The following is a 14,239-nucleotide window of genomic DNA, read 5'->3' as shown; positions in this document are numbered from 1 at the left end:
GGTCAGTTACCAAATGTCTTAGGAAAAGGCTCCTCTTGAAATAATATAACATCAATTTTAAATACTTTACAAAATATGTTCAAAAGAAGACAATATTGTTCATTTATGCACATAGAAACCATTGAAGCTGTTAACAAAATCTTACCAATATGGGAAGCTCCTCGCTTGGTTTCTGTGAACACATAGCAGTTCATTTACTATGGACGCATTTACTTGTATAGGCTGTTTAAATTTCCTGATGAAGGAAGAAACCAACTATACTTTCTAAAGAATATTGAAAAAAAGAATTTTAAACCATGTCGCAGTTGAATGATGCATCAACTTATTTAGGGAACCTTTTCTTCTGAGGGAGCAGGAGAGGGTTGTAGCTCGCCCTACTTCAGCCTGCCAACCAAGTCTTCTAGACATTGAGTCCTCCAGCCAAGGCAATTGTCTCTAAAGTAACTGAGTGGTTTCTGCAGTGACGATTTGTACACAAGTTATGTGGTAGGAACACCGTGCTCCCCTTGGACTCTTCCTTTTACCAACGTTCTCCCGTAACAATAAGTTGGCATCTTCTAAGTCCGGCATTTTATAACAGAGTATCCTATTAGAAGAGTCTAAAGATGACAGACACTTCTGTTGGATTACAATTTATGTCAGTTTTCCTCTTATAAGAAGAAAACTCTCACTCAGAATAAGATTTGCCAGAAGGTGACAGCTGTTTTTTGTTGGACATGGATTTAAGTAAACACTAAAGACAGTGGAGCTTTTACTAAGATGATTTAATAAAGCTCATTAATGTGGTTGATTTACATAGCTGACCTAAATAGAAGACAAAATTCATCTCTTCTGCAGTAATGTATCATCAAAATATATTGATGTCTCAGATGCCCTACCGGAGTTAGTTTAATTTAAATGTAATCAAACTTGTTATGACAAAAGGCAACTTGAAGGGAGATGTGTTAAAAATAGTAGAAAATAGTTTACATTTATTTTCCTTTGTTTTTAAACCATGCAAAGTGCTCAGCCTGCCTCATCACGAGAGTATTAACAGCTTTTCACTGTTATGGGAAAAAAAAAAAACCCAAAACCAAAAAACATGAGTTATTTTTGAGATTATAGATCAAAGCTATTAGATCAATCAATGTGAAAGCCATTGAGTAAGTTGGAGCAGGGCTGTAGCTCTCAGGAAACATCCCTTGGTCTCTATCAGCTATATTCGCAATAATGAATCAGCAAGAAAGCACTTGACCTAGCAAAATTCACCCGTGGTTCTGAATTGTGACTCATACAATTCTGAGCCTCAGAGTGCAAGGCTCTGAGCATGTTTTCTGCCTGCTATTTCCATGCTCAGCCCTCCCGCTCTTCCTTCGCCCCACAGTCGACCGTAGGAGGATGTCCTATGGTCCCCTTGCTAAGTATGTGATTTTTCGCCCACGAAGACCTCTCGGGCTTCTCACAGTTTTATGGGAAAGGTGGGACAGGAGAATTACACCTCATGTTTGGTTTCAGTTGTTGCTGACAGTTGAGGACAAGGCCTTGGCTGTGAAGTCTGGGAAATGTGAGAATTCAGCTAGGAGTAGTAAATTCAGAAATAATAGCCACAACACCTGCGTTTATTTGAATATTGATGGGAATTATTCAAAGCATTTTTGAAAGACTGATTCCTTTCTTTCTCTCAAGGATCTGGTGAGTATGACTGTCTCTGTCGCAGAGATGAATCCTAGGCACAGGGACCACAGGCATGGCCATTGGGAGAGGTAGGACTTGAACTTGAGAATGGGTTAGAGCCTGCACTCAACCACTGCACCATGATGCCTTTCCAGTAGTAGCAACATTCATGATAGTGTCATGTTATGCAAAATGTAATGAAGTGAAGACCTTGGGACTTGGGGTCAGTAATGTGTGTTCCTGTTAAAGCTGTGCACCCAACCAGTAGAGGGAACTAGAGCAAGTTATTTAACTTACCTGAGCCTCAGTTTCGCCTTATGTAAGATGACTTTACTAGAACAGGCCCTATAACAGGGTTACCTTTGCTGTTCCCTTTGTCACCTGTCTGGCTTACTTCCCTCCACTCATGTCTGTCTCCCTAGCCCCTGTATCCCTCCTCCTCTTTCCTGCATGCACATTGTTGCAAAGTGCAACTCACTGTGCTGTGAAAACCTGCGAAGTGCTCAGGAAAACCTGTAAATGGCCTAGATTGTGCTGTGCCTATATCATGGATGTTAAAATCTAGCTGATTCATGAGGGTGAGATCAGGGAAGAGTCTTAAGTCAGGTAAAGGAGCATTGTTTGGAGAACTTGTTTTTTGCAGATTTGCATTTCTCAAGTGCATTATTGATCTTACAAGGAGTTACCAAAAATAATAAAGTTCAGGTATTAAAAAAAATTATACAGATTTATTTCTTGCAGGACTTCTCAGAGCCTTTAAAATGCTAATGAACATATGAATCCTCAAGTAGACAATATAGTATGCAGTGTTTCCCAAACAAATCTGTAAAGGAATCCTTTTTGATTTTCCCAGATCCTCTTGTAGGACTAGGATTTAGCAGGAAAATATCTGGAAATGTTTTGGACTCCAGTGACACCAATTAATAAATGTAGGACTCGCTGTCTGGGATTGTTTTTGTGACTTAGCGTGTAGGGCAATGAGACTAGCACCATACCTCTGATTCTACTGTGGAGCTGGAACTCGAGCCCTTTGAAGAAGCTGCAGCATGGCCCAGATTGTACAACAGAACAAGATTGTTCTGAGAACTCTAGAAGTAAAAGCTGATTCATGGATTTATCTTATCAATCTCCTGGGTTATAGAAACTCTAGTTATTAGTCCTTGGGCTATTAGGGACAATGTAGTGAAGTCTCAGTTATAGATGTATATGGGTCAGGGGCTTGAGAAAGAGTTGAGAAAATAATGACAAGATTTATAAAAGACTAGAAAAGAGTCGGAAGAGAAACACAAGGATTATCTAAAGGCAGTGAGTCTGTGACCAGCCCTCTTATTATCTGTTCACTCACTCTTAGGCTGAAGATGCTAACTGGGCAGTCATGTATGGTTGAGCAGGTTGTGTACTGCACAACTCCCGGGGTGCACATATTTCAAGAATGATGCCTCTAGAATATTGACTGTAACCTGAATAATGGATTGGAGATTTGCCAAAATGACCTCCCTGGTCATACACAGTGTCCCTGGACATTAACCTCAGCGTTTAAGTAAACTAACTGAAAATGTGTTTTTACAAGGTATCATTTTGGTCTGTCAGTCTGTAACTGGCTTGTCCATTTAGCATATCTCTTAAAGGTAGAGGCAAAAAATCAAACAGGCCCCCAAAGCAGCTAAAAACACATAAGAGATCAATTCAAAATATTATAAAGATATGACTTGAGTTACTTAATTATGACTTTTTAAGTAAACCTCTGTATTTCCTTTAGAACATTTGGGAAGTTCTCTATATTTCCATGTTTCCAGGAAAATTTTTTCCTTTCTTATATTCTTCTGCATGAATGCAAGAACCCACCAGAATTTTACTCACCAACTCCCTGCTGAAGCATGTCAGTTGAGTACAAATCTTTGCACAGATTTTAGGATGAAACTGTGTCTTGAGTTTTTTGCCACTGAGGGACCTCAGTTTTGTACAGAATCTGGGTCCATCACCCACCTTGGCCAGTAGATTCTTTAGAAACCCAGGATAAAGTTTTCAACCTTCTGTGCCTCAGTGTCTCTGCTTGTAAAATGAAGATACAGACAGTGACCTCCCAGACTGAGTATGAATATGAAGTGATAAATTATCGTAAAGTGCTTTTCAAAAGCGAGAAGTGCAATGAATGCTTAATAATAATCTTTCCAATATTGAAGACATAAAGATAAATTAGGCAGCCCTTTTGTCTCCTGTGAGAACAATGATAGAATCCGTATTTGGGTGTCAGTTAGTCTAATTGGGGCAATAAGTACTTATTAGTTGATTCAGTATGAAAAATGTGTTCTAATTGCTCATTTGGTAAAATTTACATTTTTTGAAAAGTTTGAGAATCTTTTGTTTTGCTATTTTCAATATTAAAAAGTCCTTTAAAAGGAAGATACTGATTTCTAACCAAAAGCAATTTCCTCATTAGACTTAAATGTGAGATCTTGAGAATAGAGAATTTTTAAAAGTGTAGTCCAAATTATTAGCTCAGCGATGTTATGTAACTCCAAGTATATATATATATATATATATATATATATATATATATATATAAAGCAAAGTTATAAATGCTTAATTATGTTAAAAATAACTTTAAGATTAAAATAGATTAAAAATATCATCTGTGCTTCTTAGTCAGGGATCCAGCAAATTGAGAACTTTTAAAATTACTTCTGGAGCACGATGGTTAATGTGTGATAAAAGTGATAAAAGCTTATAAAGGAAGTCTTTGTCTTGGCAGCGCGGCCTGAGGCTTCCAAAACTGAGAGCCTGATTTTGCCGAAGTGTCAGATGTACGAGGAGAGTTTTTCGTTCATTGACAGCAAATATTTCCCGTCAATATATACAAATGTTTGTTCCTATAAATAAACATCACTGAAATGACTGCCCACAACTGTGAGTTTTCAAATGTTTATTTTGAGACCAAAGCCAATATTTCAACTTCTAAGTGGAGGAGTCTCAGCCCAATTCAGGAAGGATTCCTGGGCGCTGATTCAGAGACTCGGATGTATGAATTTTTGTGTGTGGAGGAGCTGGGGGAGGGGGGAGGTGGTGGGGGAGGGGGGAAGGGGTAGGGAAGGAGGGGGTGGGGCGAGGGGCGTCTGATGGGGCCATGGGGGTGGCCCTGCAGGATCTGCCACTATGTGAGGATCCTCACTGAAATTTTGAGCAACCACAAACTTCCAGAGGGGTTAGAATCTTTCCTGTGTTTAACAAAAGCCAAACATTGTGTTTTTGTCTGTCTCCTCGCCTTCAAGTAAGGGACTAGAATCTAGATGAACAGTAAGATTTCTTCCAGCCCTGGGATCCAGGATTGTAATCTCACCATAATCCCTTCAAGACTGGGCTGCTTTGCAAAATAGAATAATTACATTTGTAAGTGACCAGGCTTGTTGGGGAGGCCGGCAAGGCAACAGGTTGGGGGCGCAGAGAGGGAGCTCGAGTGATACAAGGGTGCGGACAGCGCAGTGGCAGAAATTGGAGTGAGTTCAAAAAGAACAATTCTCATTTTGTTTTGCTGGAGCAGAGAGACCTGCTGACACAGTTCAAGATTATAATGACTCAGTGAATATTTAAACACAGTTATTTCTTCCTTTTTCATTAAGCCTTCTAAATGCAGAGATCTATAAAGCTCTGAGGTTTTTAAGGTTTGAGATGTTAGAGAAAGAAGCACAGTGACATGAGACCAAATGATGTAAGGTGATGACATCAGCGTCAGAATGCTGTTGCTAAGGTGAAGCTGTTTTTCTCTCTAATCCAGATGGAAGGCTCAATAATTGCCCATTTCTGGTAAAGAATATACCCATGACATGATCCCTTTTCTGTAGCAGATAAAACAAAGCCAGATGCTTTCTCTTTGCACAAATTATTTTTAAAATACAGATTAAAATTTTATTATAAAACACAACACATGTTCTTGGAAGAAAATTCAGAACATTTTATATAAGTTTGAAATTTTTCATTTATCAAGATTATATACTGAGGTCTAGATGGATAAACAGAAGGAGATCGTTTGATGAATCAACCTGAAGAGAGATTGCCGTATTTTTGAATGTGGAAAGGGAAGATGGGGAAGCATCTAGAAGCAAACAGAGGGACCTGGCCCCTTCTGACTGCTGATGGAGGGGCGGTGGTGAGGGGTGCCCTGGGTGTGAAGAAATAAAGACAGAAGCCAGGCTGAATCAGACTGAAGAGTGGTTGATACAGAGAGAACAGAAATAAGAGAAATAAGTGTTAAGAAGCAAGGGATAGAGCTTCCTGACAAGTTGGCGGCCAGTGCAGTTGAACGCAGAAGCCCCTTCCACACGAATGTCTTCTAGAGTCCTCCCTGGAGCCTGGAGTTTTCATCTTCTGCTTGGAACATGCTTCTCCGGAGGGCCGAGGACATGCTTCCTCGACTCGGCTAATCTATTTCATGGGAGGGACTTTCTCAAGGAGGGACTTTCTCAGTTGTCCTGTTTATGGCCCCCTTTGCCATGTCCTGCTGTTGCTTCTTTTTCTTCTTCTTCTTCTTCTTTTTTTTTTTCCTTAGCACTTAGCACTTTCTGATCCCTGTGTTACCTGTTCTGTTATATTTAGAGCCGGCATGGCGCAGTGGTTAAGAAATGGACTGTGGATCCAGCCCGCCTGGGGCCAATGGGCTCCACCACTGGCTAGCTTTGTGGTCCCGGAAAGGTGACTTAGATGCTCAGGTAACTTGTTCCATCTGTAAGATTGGGACGGTACCAGTGGATATTTCATAGTGTTGTGCTCAACACGTAGTACTTGCTAAGTAAATGCTAAATAAATAAAACGTCTGTACCCACCCTCAACCCCAGGACTGTAGGAATTCCCGAGAAGCACTTGTCATGAGTGGCATTTGGTAGTAGAAAGTGATGAATAATACATTTTTTAATAAACTGGTGTTTCTCTTGGAACGTAAGAGTTGGGATTAATATTTGAAAGTGTAGTTATGTCCCTAGGTCACTACAGAGCCACCAGGGGCCTTCTGCTGGCCAGAAATACCTGGGCAAATGGTCTCAGAGATTTGACCAAGGAAGAAGTCTGTAAAGGTCTGGTCTAGCCAGCATATCCTGGAGACACGAGAACTTTAAGGTAACTGTGGTTTGAAGAAATGAAAGTAGCATTGAGTCGTGGTAGATGCCTTACAAGTTTTTGACAAAGTTGAGGACTTTTTATAAAGTCAGAAGATAGAGCGTCAGAAAGGAGATGTTGAGTTGAATGAGGCAAGCAGATATGGGTATGGCCCAAAGAACTGGGGGGAAAAAAAGATTTATCTGGACTAGTGTTTCCCAAAATGCATCCCCTACAATATCATACCAGTTAGATGTTTTTCAAATAAAAGGGTCTGTGATAACATAAATCCTCAGTCGTGGCAAACGATATACCCTTTTTTGGAGAATTGCAAATTACATTCCCAGAATAAAAGCTCTGACAAGTCCTTTGGTGAAAGCACATGTTTAATGGCTCTTCCAACATTTCCCGAACCTACTTGGCTGTGGATCTTTTTCTTTGGGAACATTTTGAGACAAGCATCCATAGATCTTGCTTCTGGGATCACTGTGTCATTCTTCAAGCTCCTCGGGGTCGCGCCTGTGTCTTGTTCATCTTCAGATCGTCCCTGCTTCGGTTGGAACCAATATATGTCAAATATTTGGTAAATCCTAATCAGACATGTGAAGTGAATCCAGGCAGGGTGGCAATCTTGGGAGAACCAAAAAGAGGCGAAGTGGGGACTGGGAGCTTTGGAAAAAGTTTCATCAAGGAAGAGTTTCATGTAATAGTAAAAAACCAAAACCAGTTGCACTCATTCTTTAAATGCAAGCTTGTAATCAAACTGCACCTGTTGTTTCCCATAGCTAGTGCAACCATTCACTCAGGGATGATGGTGTCTCTTCTAGTCTGTGAGCTCACGAACCCCTACTGTCGTGGGGGCTCACTGGCGACCTCACCAAGATTGCCTTTCTCCTCAAGCCTACCCACTTCTTAACCTTCTGGAAAAGAGGACACTCCTGTTCCATTAAAGACCCTGTCTAGGGAGCTGTGCCACTCATGGAACATGGGGGAACCTAAGTTCTGCAACAGAACACACCAGTGGGCAGCATTCAACTTGTTCTCAACGAGGGTGGCGGGGGGAGAGAAAGGGGGAGTTGACTCTTCCCTGGTTTTCACACTCATGACTCCAGCAACCCTGGGGAGCACCTTAAGGAGGGGCTCTGATGCTTGGCCTCAAACTCAGTTTCTTACTCATCCTATATGATAGTTCAGTCCTCCCCACATTTTCTTCATTTATTTAACAAACATGTATGATCAGTCCCAAGGGTCAAGTTGTATCCTAGGCGCGTGGAATATACCAATAAACAAAACAGTAAAAGCCCCCCTGCCCATGGTGGGGGAGGGGGCTTATATGCTAGTAGAGGGGATAGATGGCAAACGTAAAAGTTGATTATACGTTATGACAAAGGGGGGTGGTTGCTATGGAAAAGTAGAGGAGGCAATTTCCTTCTCATCCAGTTGCTTCTGGACCCCTGTCCAGCTTGACCTCTCATTCAGAAGATGGGCAGGAGGTCACAGGGGAAAGAGTCTTCCAAGTTATTCAACAGGAGGGAGAGCATGCCAGCCGCCTGTAGCATTTTAGCTTTGGAAGATTCTCGTTTCCATCAGAAACACCACGTTAGTACAAAGACGTGGAGACTGGGCCTAAGAATACTCATCCTTTATTACAGGTAAAAAGCCAAATTATAGTGCATATGATAGAAGCGTGGCAATTCCCAGGCCTGCCTAAGAGAAGAGTAGGGATGAGCAGCAAAAGATATGTGTGGTCTTAATGAAGAAGACCAAGTGGGAAGAGTGTCGCCATTCCTTCCTCTTTATACTTAACTTCCAGAATTTACCATTCTGAAAAGCAATGGTCACTGGCAAGTGTCTATTCTCCTGAACAGCTGACAGCATCCTCCTCCTCCTTATCTCTTAGACTCTTCTCTTTGCCCCACAACCATCTGAAATTCTGGAGAACTGTAAGCTTCCGCATCTCAGAAGCCTTGTTTTCAAGTGACCTCATTGTCAGGGCTCTTGTGTCCAGTGACTTTTGACCCGATTTTCTTTTTGCAACTCCAAATGTTCTTGGACCTCAGGACAGGAGGCCTGATGCAAGTATCACACCAGAATATCAACACAAAACCAAAAACAATGGGACAGTTGACACTGGCCAGCCCATGCCTTAGTGCGTGGTTCCCAAACTGTGCTGTGAGTCACCCCAGGGAACCTGCAGTGAACTCACAGGGGTTCCGTGAAACATTTTCTTGTTTCCAAGGAAAACACAGAAGTACTCTCAACATGTGTCAGATGGTGTGCAAATTACTGATTCAAGGTAATTCAGTTTCAGTATGAGAATCATGCTGCATTCCTCTCAGTGATATCCTCTATCTTTGCAAAATTGGATTTTTAGCGGTGGCAAAGTCGAAAAGCAAGTACCACACAAAAATCAATGTGGACTGGAAAATGAAGAGTAGTGATTCCAGTTTGATTTCAGGCTTTAGGAATTGTGTGCAGTGCCCAAGAAGCACTCACAATCCATTAATAACTCATTAGGGTTACTTAAGAATGAAATAAAAATACTACTTTTTCTTTCAAACTTTTTGTATTAATTTTTCAAATAGTTACAAAGTGGTTAAAACATAAACACTCAACTAAGTTGTTAGGACCTAATTACTTATTAAATAGAACATTTAGGTATTTCTTTTGGCCTAGGAGCATGGTGAAAAAAATATAGGGTATCGAAAGTGTGACAAATTAAGAATGTAGAAATCTCTACTTTAGTGATTATTTTTTGACACAGTCACTCTTCAGTGAAATCTCACTAGAATCCTAGAACGTAGGTATGATGATGATAAAATCAGTAGTAATAATAGTAGTAGCTAACATACATTAATAATTAATTATGTGACATGTTTTACACAAAGGTTTTCTCAGACATCATTTTATTTACATGCTTTGTGCAATTCATTTCATTCTATTTTCCTTACCCTGGAAATGTTAGTCCTGATTTTTTCCAGAGTCTTCTGCCCCTAGACCTATAGAGAACATTCAGGAACCAGCTGACCGTCCTTGCTATCAATTCAGTTGAAAACACTATAACCTTTTTCTGACAATTATAAAACCAAGTTTTCTATTCCCTGCTTTATTTTCAACAATTTGCACATTTTTTTAAAAAAACAATCAAACAAAAAAGTACCAACAATCTTTTCTAAAGTATGCAAACTTTCTCCAGTAAAAATCCATCAAACAAAAAATTAATTCAATACTGCTCCATGGTAGGCACTGTGGAGGATACAAAAAAGGCTTTAATGCATGGTCTCTGCCCTCAAGGGACTTGGGGTAAGGCTTCTACATAAAACAACTAGAAGAAAATAAAGAGCAATATATATTAAAATACCAAGTGGCTAGAAACAGCATACCAGGAGATGATACTGAGAGAGAACGATGGTCATAGAGCAGACCCTTCTGCCGTGGGCCGACTTGTCTCACCTCTCTTGCTGTAAACAACCTTCTCCTCCTTTCTAGCCCTCTCTTCTGAAAAGTCAACACCTCCCTCTGTTCTAGGACACTTATCTTTTTCCATTCAAAGGAAGATTTTGTTTCTGTGGAAGTCACCTCCACTTTAAACATCATCAGAGATCATTTTCCTCTAGCCCATGAGCTTGTTAACTTTAATGCAAAAGAAGGAGCACTCCTAACTGCACTGTGCCTTTCAGCTTTTTAATTATTTCCCCTTTCCCTTCTCTAGCCTTTCTTTTTCTAAAAAAGAAATCCACAACATCCATTGTCCTTATGCTTTCAATATCTTTTTTTTTTTTTTTTTTTTTTTTTTTTTTAAGAAAGAGAGAACACACAAGTGGGGTGGGGAGGAGCAAAGAGAGAGAGAAAATCTCAAGCGGACTCCACACCCAGTCAGACACAGGGCTTGATCTCAACACCCTGAGATCATGACCTGAGCTGAAATCAAGAGTCAGACACTTAACTGACTGAGCCACCCAGGTGCCTGCCCCTTCACTATCAATTTTTTGCTTGAACTCTGCATTTCTCTTTGCCAAGGTGTTACTCGTGTTGTTTTTAAGTTTACCCACTTAATTATTCAACAGCAGTTTAGTATCTGCTAGTATTTCACTGCATGTTCTAGGTACTGGGGATATCCTGCTGAACGATAAAGACATGGTCATTTCTCTCACAGACACTAGTGAGTACATAAGAAAGCAAACTATATTTATAATATTCTGTGATCATTGCTATGATGAATAAAATGTCAAGAGGCCAAGGATGTCATGGTGGTCAGGGAAGCTTCCTGGAAGAGGTGATATGTAATTGAGCATTGCTGGATGGGAAGATGTCATAAGGGTCTAAAAGGAATCAGAGCTCTTTCATACAAAAGGAATCCAGGCTATAAATTAGCAAGGGCATCACACATTCTAGGGATTAAAACTAGTTTAGTAATACTGGGTATTAAATAGGAGGGAAGTAAGTTTAAGAGGATTGGTGAGAGAAATACTCAAGAATTAGGCAAGGGGTTCGTCCTGAAGATAACAGGAGTCACTGAATGACTTTTATAGATACCGGCATGATAAGATTTGTGTTTCAGTTTGGCTGTGGTCTGGCTGTGGTGGGAAAGGTAGGGCCAAGACTGGAAGCAGAGAGATGAAGACAAGACAGAAGAGCGTGAGGACATGAACTTGGGACACTGCAGTGACAACAGAGAAACATCAATGAATTCAAAAGATAGGAAACTACAGGACATGGGAGTATTTCCATTTTGGTAGTGAGACAGAGGCCGCTGTCAAAAGATGGCGGCTCAATTCACTAACCTGGGAAATGTAAGAGCAATATGTTTCAATAGAATAAAAAATAATTTCAGTTAGGGACAAGGTGAAAATGAGTTTTCTCTGGTCCATTCAAGTGATGAATTGGACATAGAGGTCCAGAGAAAGGGACTGAGTTATAGATCTTGAATTCATCAAGCTGGAGGAGATAATTGACAACTTCTGTTGGACAAATGTCTCTGGGTTTGATTCCTCTGGCCACCTTCTTTACTTTGACACCGTTCATCACCTCCTTGACACTTGTGCTCTTTGGTTTCTCACCACTCTCCTTCCTATTTAGTATATCATGACTTCAAATAAACATTAATTTTCTTTCCAAAGTTTCAAGGCTTCCACCATTGAGTTATAGACAGAAGGAGGAAGAGAGAGGAAGAAGGGTCAGGGGAGATGGGGAGGAAGGGGGGAAGATGAGAAAAAGAAAAGCCCAGTTTGGATATGCAGTCTGCTGTATTAACTCATTAATTCAAAACACATATTTATTATTGAGCGTCTCCTGTCATGTGCCAGACACATACTAGGTCAGATGCTGGAGAAACAGTAGTAACTTCTGATGCTGGCTACCTGGTTGAGAAGATGGATCTTAAGTAATTAACCAAATAAGCATCTCCCCATGCCCTATAAAAAGTTCTCTAAAGTAAACAACATCTATAAAATCTTGCTACTCAAAGAGTAGTTCATGGACCAGAAGCAGCAGCATCACCTGGGAGCTTGTTAGCAACGCAGAATCTCAGTATCCACTCAAGAACCACTGAGATAGAATTTTAACAAGATCCCCGGGGGATTTGCATGCACATTAAAATTTGAGAAGCCCTGCTCTGGAGTGCACAGGCTGGGAGAGAAAACAACAGGTGAGACCTAAACTCATCATGGGGGTCAGGGAAGGGCTCCCTGAAGAAAAGGCCTCTGATTAGGCTAGAGAGGTAAGCCAGGGCTGGATGATACCATGCGACCTGGTAGACCATGCTGAGAACTTTTATCTTGTTCCCCAGTCCACTCTGCCATAACAAAATGGTGTGTGGACTGAGTGGCTTAAACAACAGAAATGTACTTTCTCAGGGTTCTGGGGGCTGGAAGTCTGAAATCGGGTGCAGTATGGTCAGATTTTGGTAATGGCCTGCTTCCAGGCTCGGAGATGACTGCCTTCGTGCTGTGTCCTCGCTTGGGTAAGAGAGAAAAGATCTCTCTTCCTGATATCTTTTCTTAGAAGGGCACTAATTCCAACATGAAGGCTCCACCCTGATGACCTGATTATCTCCCAAAGACCTCATCTCCAAATTCTGCCCCACTCAGGCTTAGGGTTTCAAGATAGGAATTTGGAGGAGACACAGCTTAATCCATAGCAAAGATTTTGAGCAGAAGACTATAGAATAATCAGAATTCTACTTCTGGATTCTTATGTTTACTGATACATAGACTGAAGGGGTCAAGAAAATATGCAGGAGGCCAGCTAAAAGTCTGTTTTCATAATCATGGTGAAAGACAGCAATAGCTTGGATGGAACCGCATCAGTGGAAATGAGTGAAGTGAAACATTTCTAAATATCTAGGTGCCGAACCTAACAGGCTTTGATAGTGGATTTCATATGGTGTTTGGGGAGAAAGGATCAAGAATGACCACCAGGTTTTTGGCTCATGCAAATTGGATGGATAGGATACTAGTTCTTGAGATAGGAGTCATAAAATCAGCAAGTTTACTCATGGCATGCTGCTAGATACGATGGAAATGTAGAAACAGCAGTAAGAGTGGCCATTGTATAGTGCACATTGATCACGTGCCAGCCACTGTACTGATGTTTTAAGTACATTATCTTACTATACTGTACAACTTTGGCTTCCAGGTGGAGAGATCAGCTCATCATTAAGGGTTTAAAGGTCTGGTAAAATGAACAGAGCAGCATGCTTTCAGAGGAGAAGAACATCAGAGAAGAAAATGTGAACAGAGAAGCCATAACAGAGGAAAGAGGATGTAAGTTGAGGTCTAAAGGTTAGATCAAATGTTGTTAAGTGAAGCTCCTGGGAATCAGATCTGGGGATGGACTGTGGGAGCCAGGTCTCGGAGAAATAAGCATGACCCCATCAAAAGGTTCACTTAGGAAAACAGTATAGAAAAAGTTGAGTAGAAAGAGAGGGGCTGGATTATGAAAACCCTTGAAAGTCTGTCATTTGTATTGTAAAAGAGAAGACTTTGAATATGAAAGGAACATGACTTTACATGAAGGAAAACCTGTCTGGCAACAGGGAACCTCAAACATGGGAAAGCTTGGGAGCTTGGGTCCCAGAAGCCAACTTACGAGTATTTGTATTATTCAGGTAGCAGGTCAGAGTTCTGAACTAGCCTGGAGGAAAAAAAAATCGAGACCTCTTTTCTTTGGATGAAGGTAGGAGAATGAGTCAAAGATGACTAAAATTTCAGGAATGAAATGAAGGACATGGCAGTAGCCTCATCACCTGAATCAGAGATCGGGAAGAGGAGATTCGTAAACCTGTGATAGTCTGTTTGCAGGCAGTATGATATTAAGTATATCGATAGCTGTAAATAATCTGGTTGATCGCAGAGATTATTTAAATTTCAGTAAAAATTATAGTAGGCAAAAGCCTTAAAGTTATATATGATGGATTTACAACGGGATGAAAACTGTTGTAATCTTCACTAGAAGTATAAAATTCAAGAGGGAATAGCTCATGATAGCCCTTACCGAAGAC

The sequence above is a fragment of the Mustela erminea genome, chromosome 15, assembly GCF_009829155.1.
Source record: "Mustela erminea isolate mMusErm1 chromosome 15, mMusErm1.Pri, whole genome shotgun sequence".
Taxonomy (NCBI): domain Eukaryota; kingdom Metazoa; phylum Chordata; class Mammalia; order Carnivora; family Mustelidae; genus Mustela; species Mustela erminea.
The sequence above is the reverse complement of the archived record's forward strand: the minus strand, read 5'-3'. Positions refer to the sequence as shown.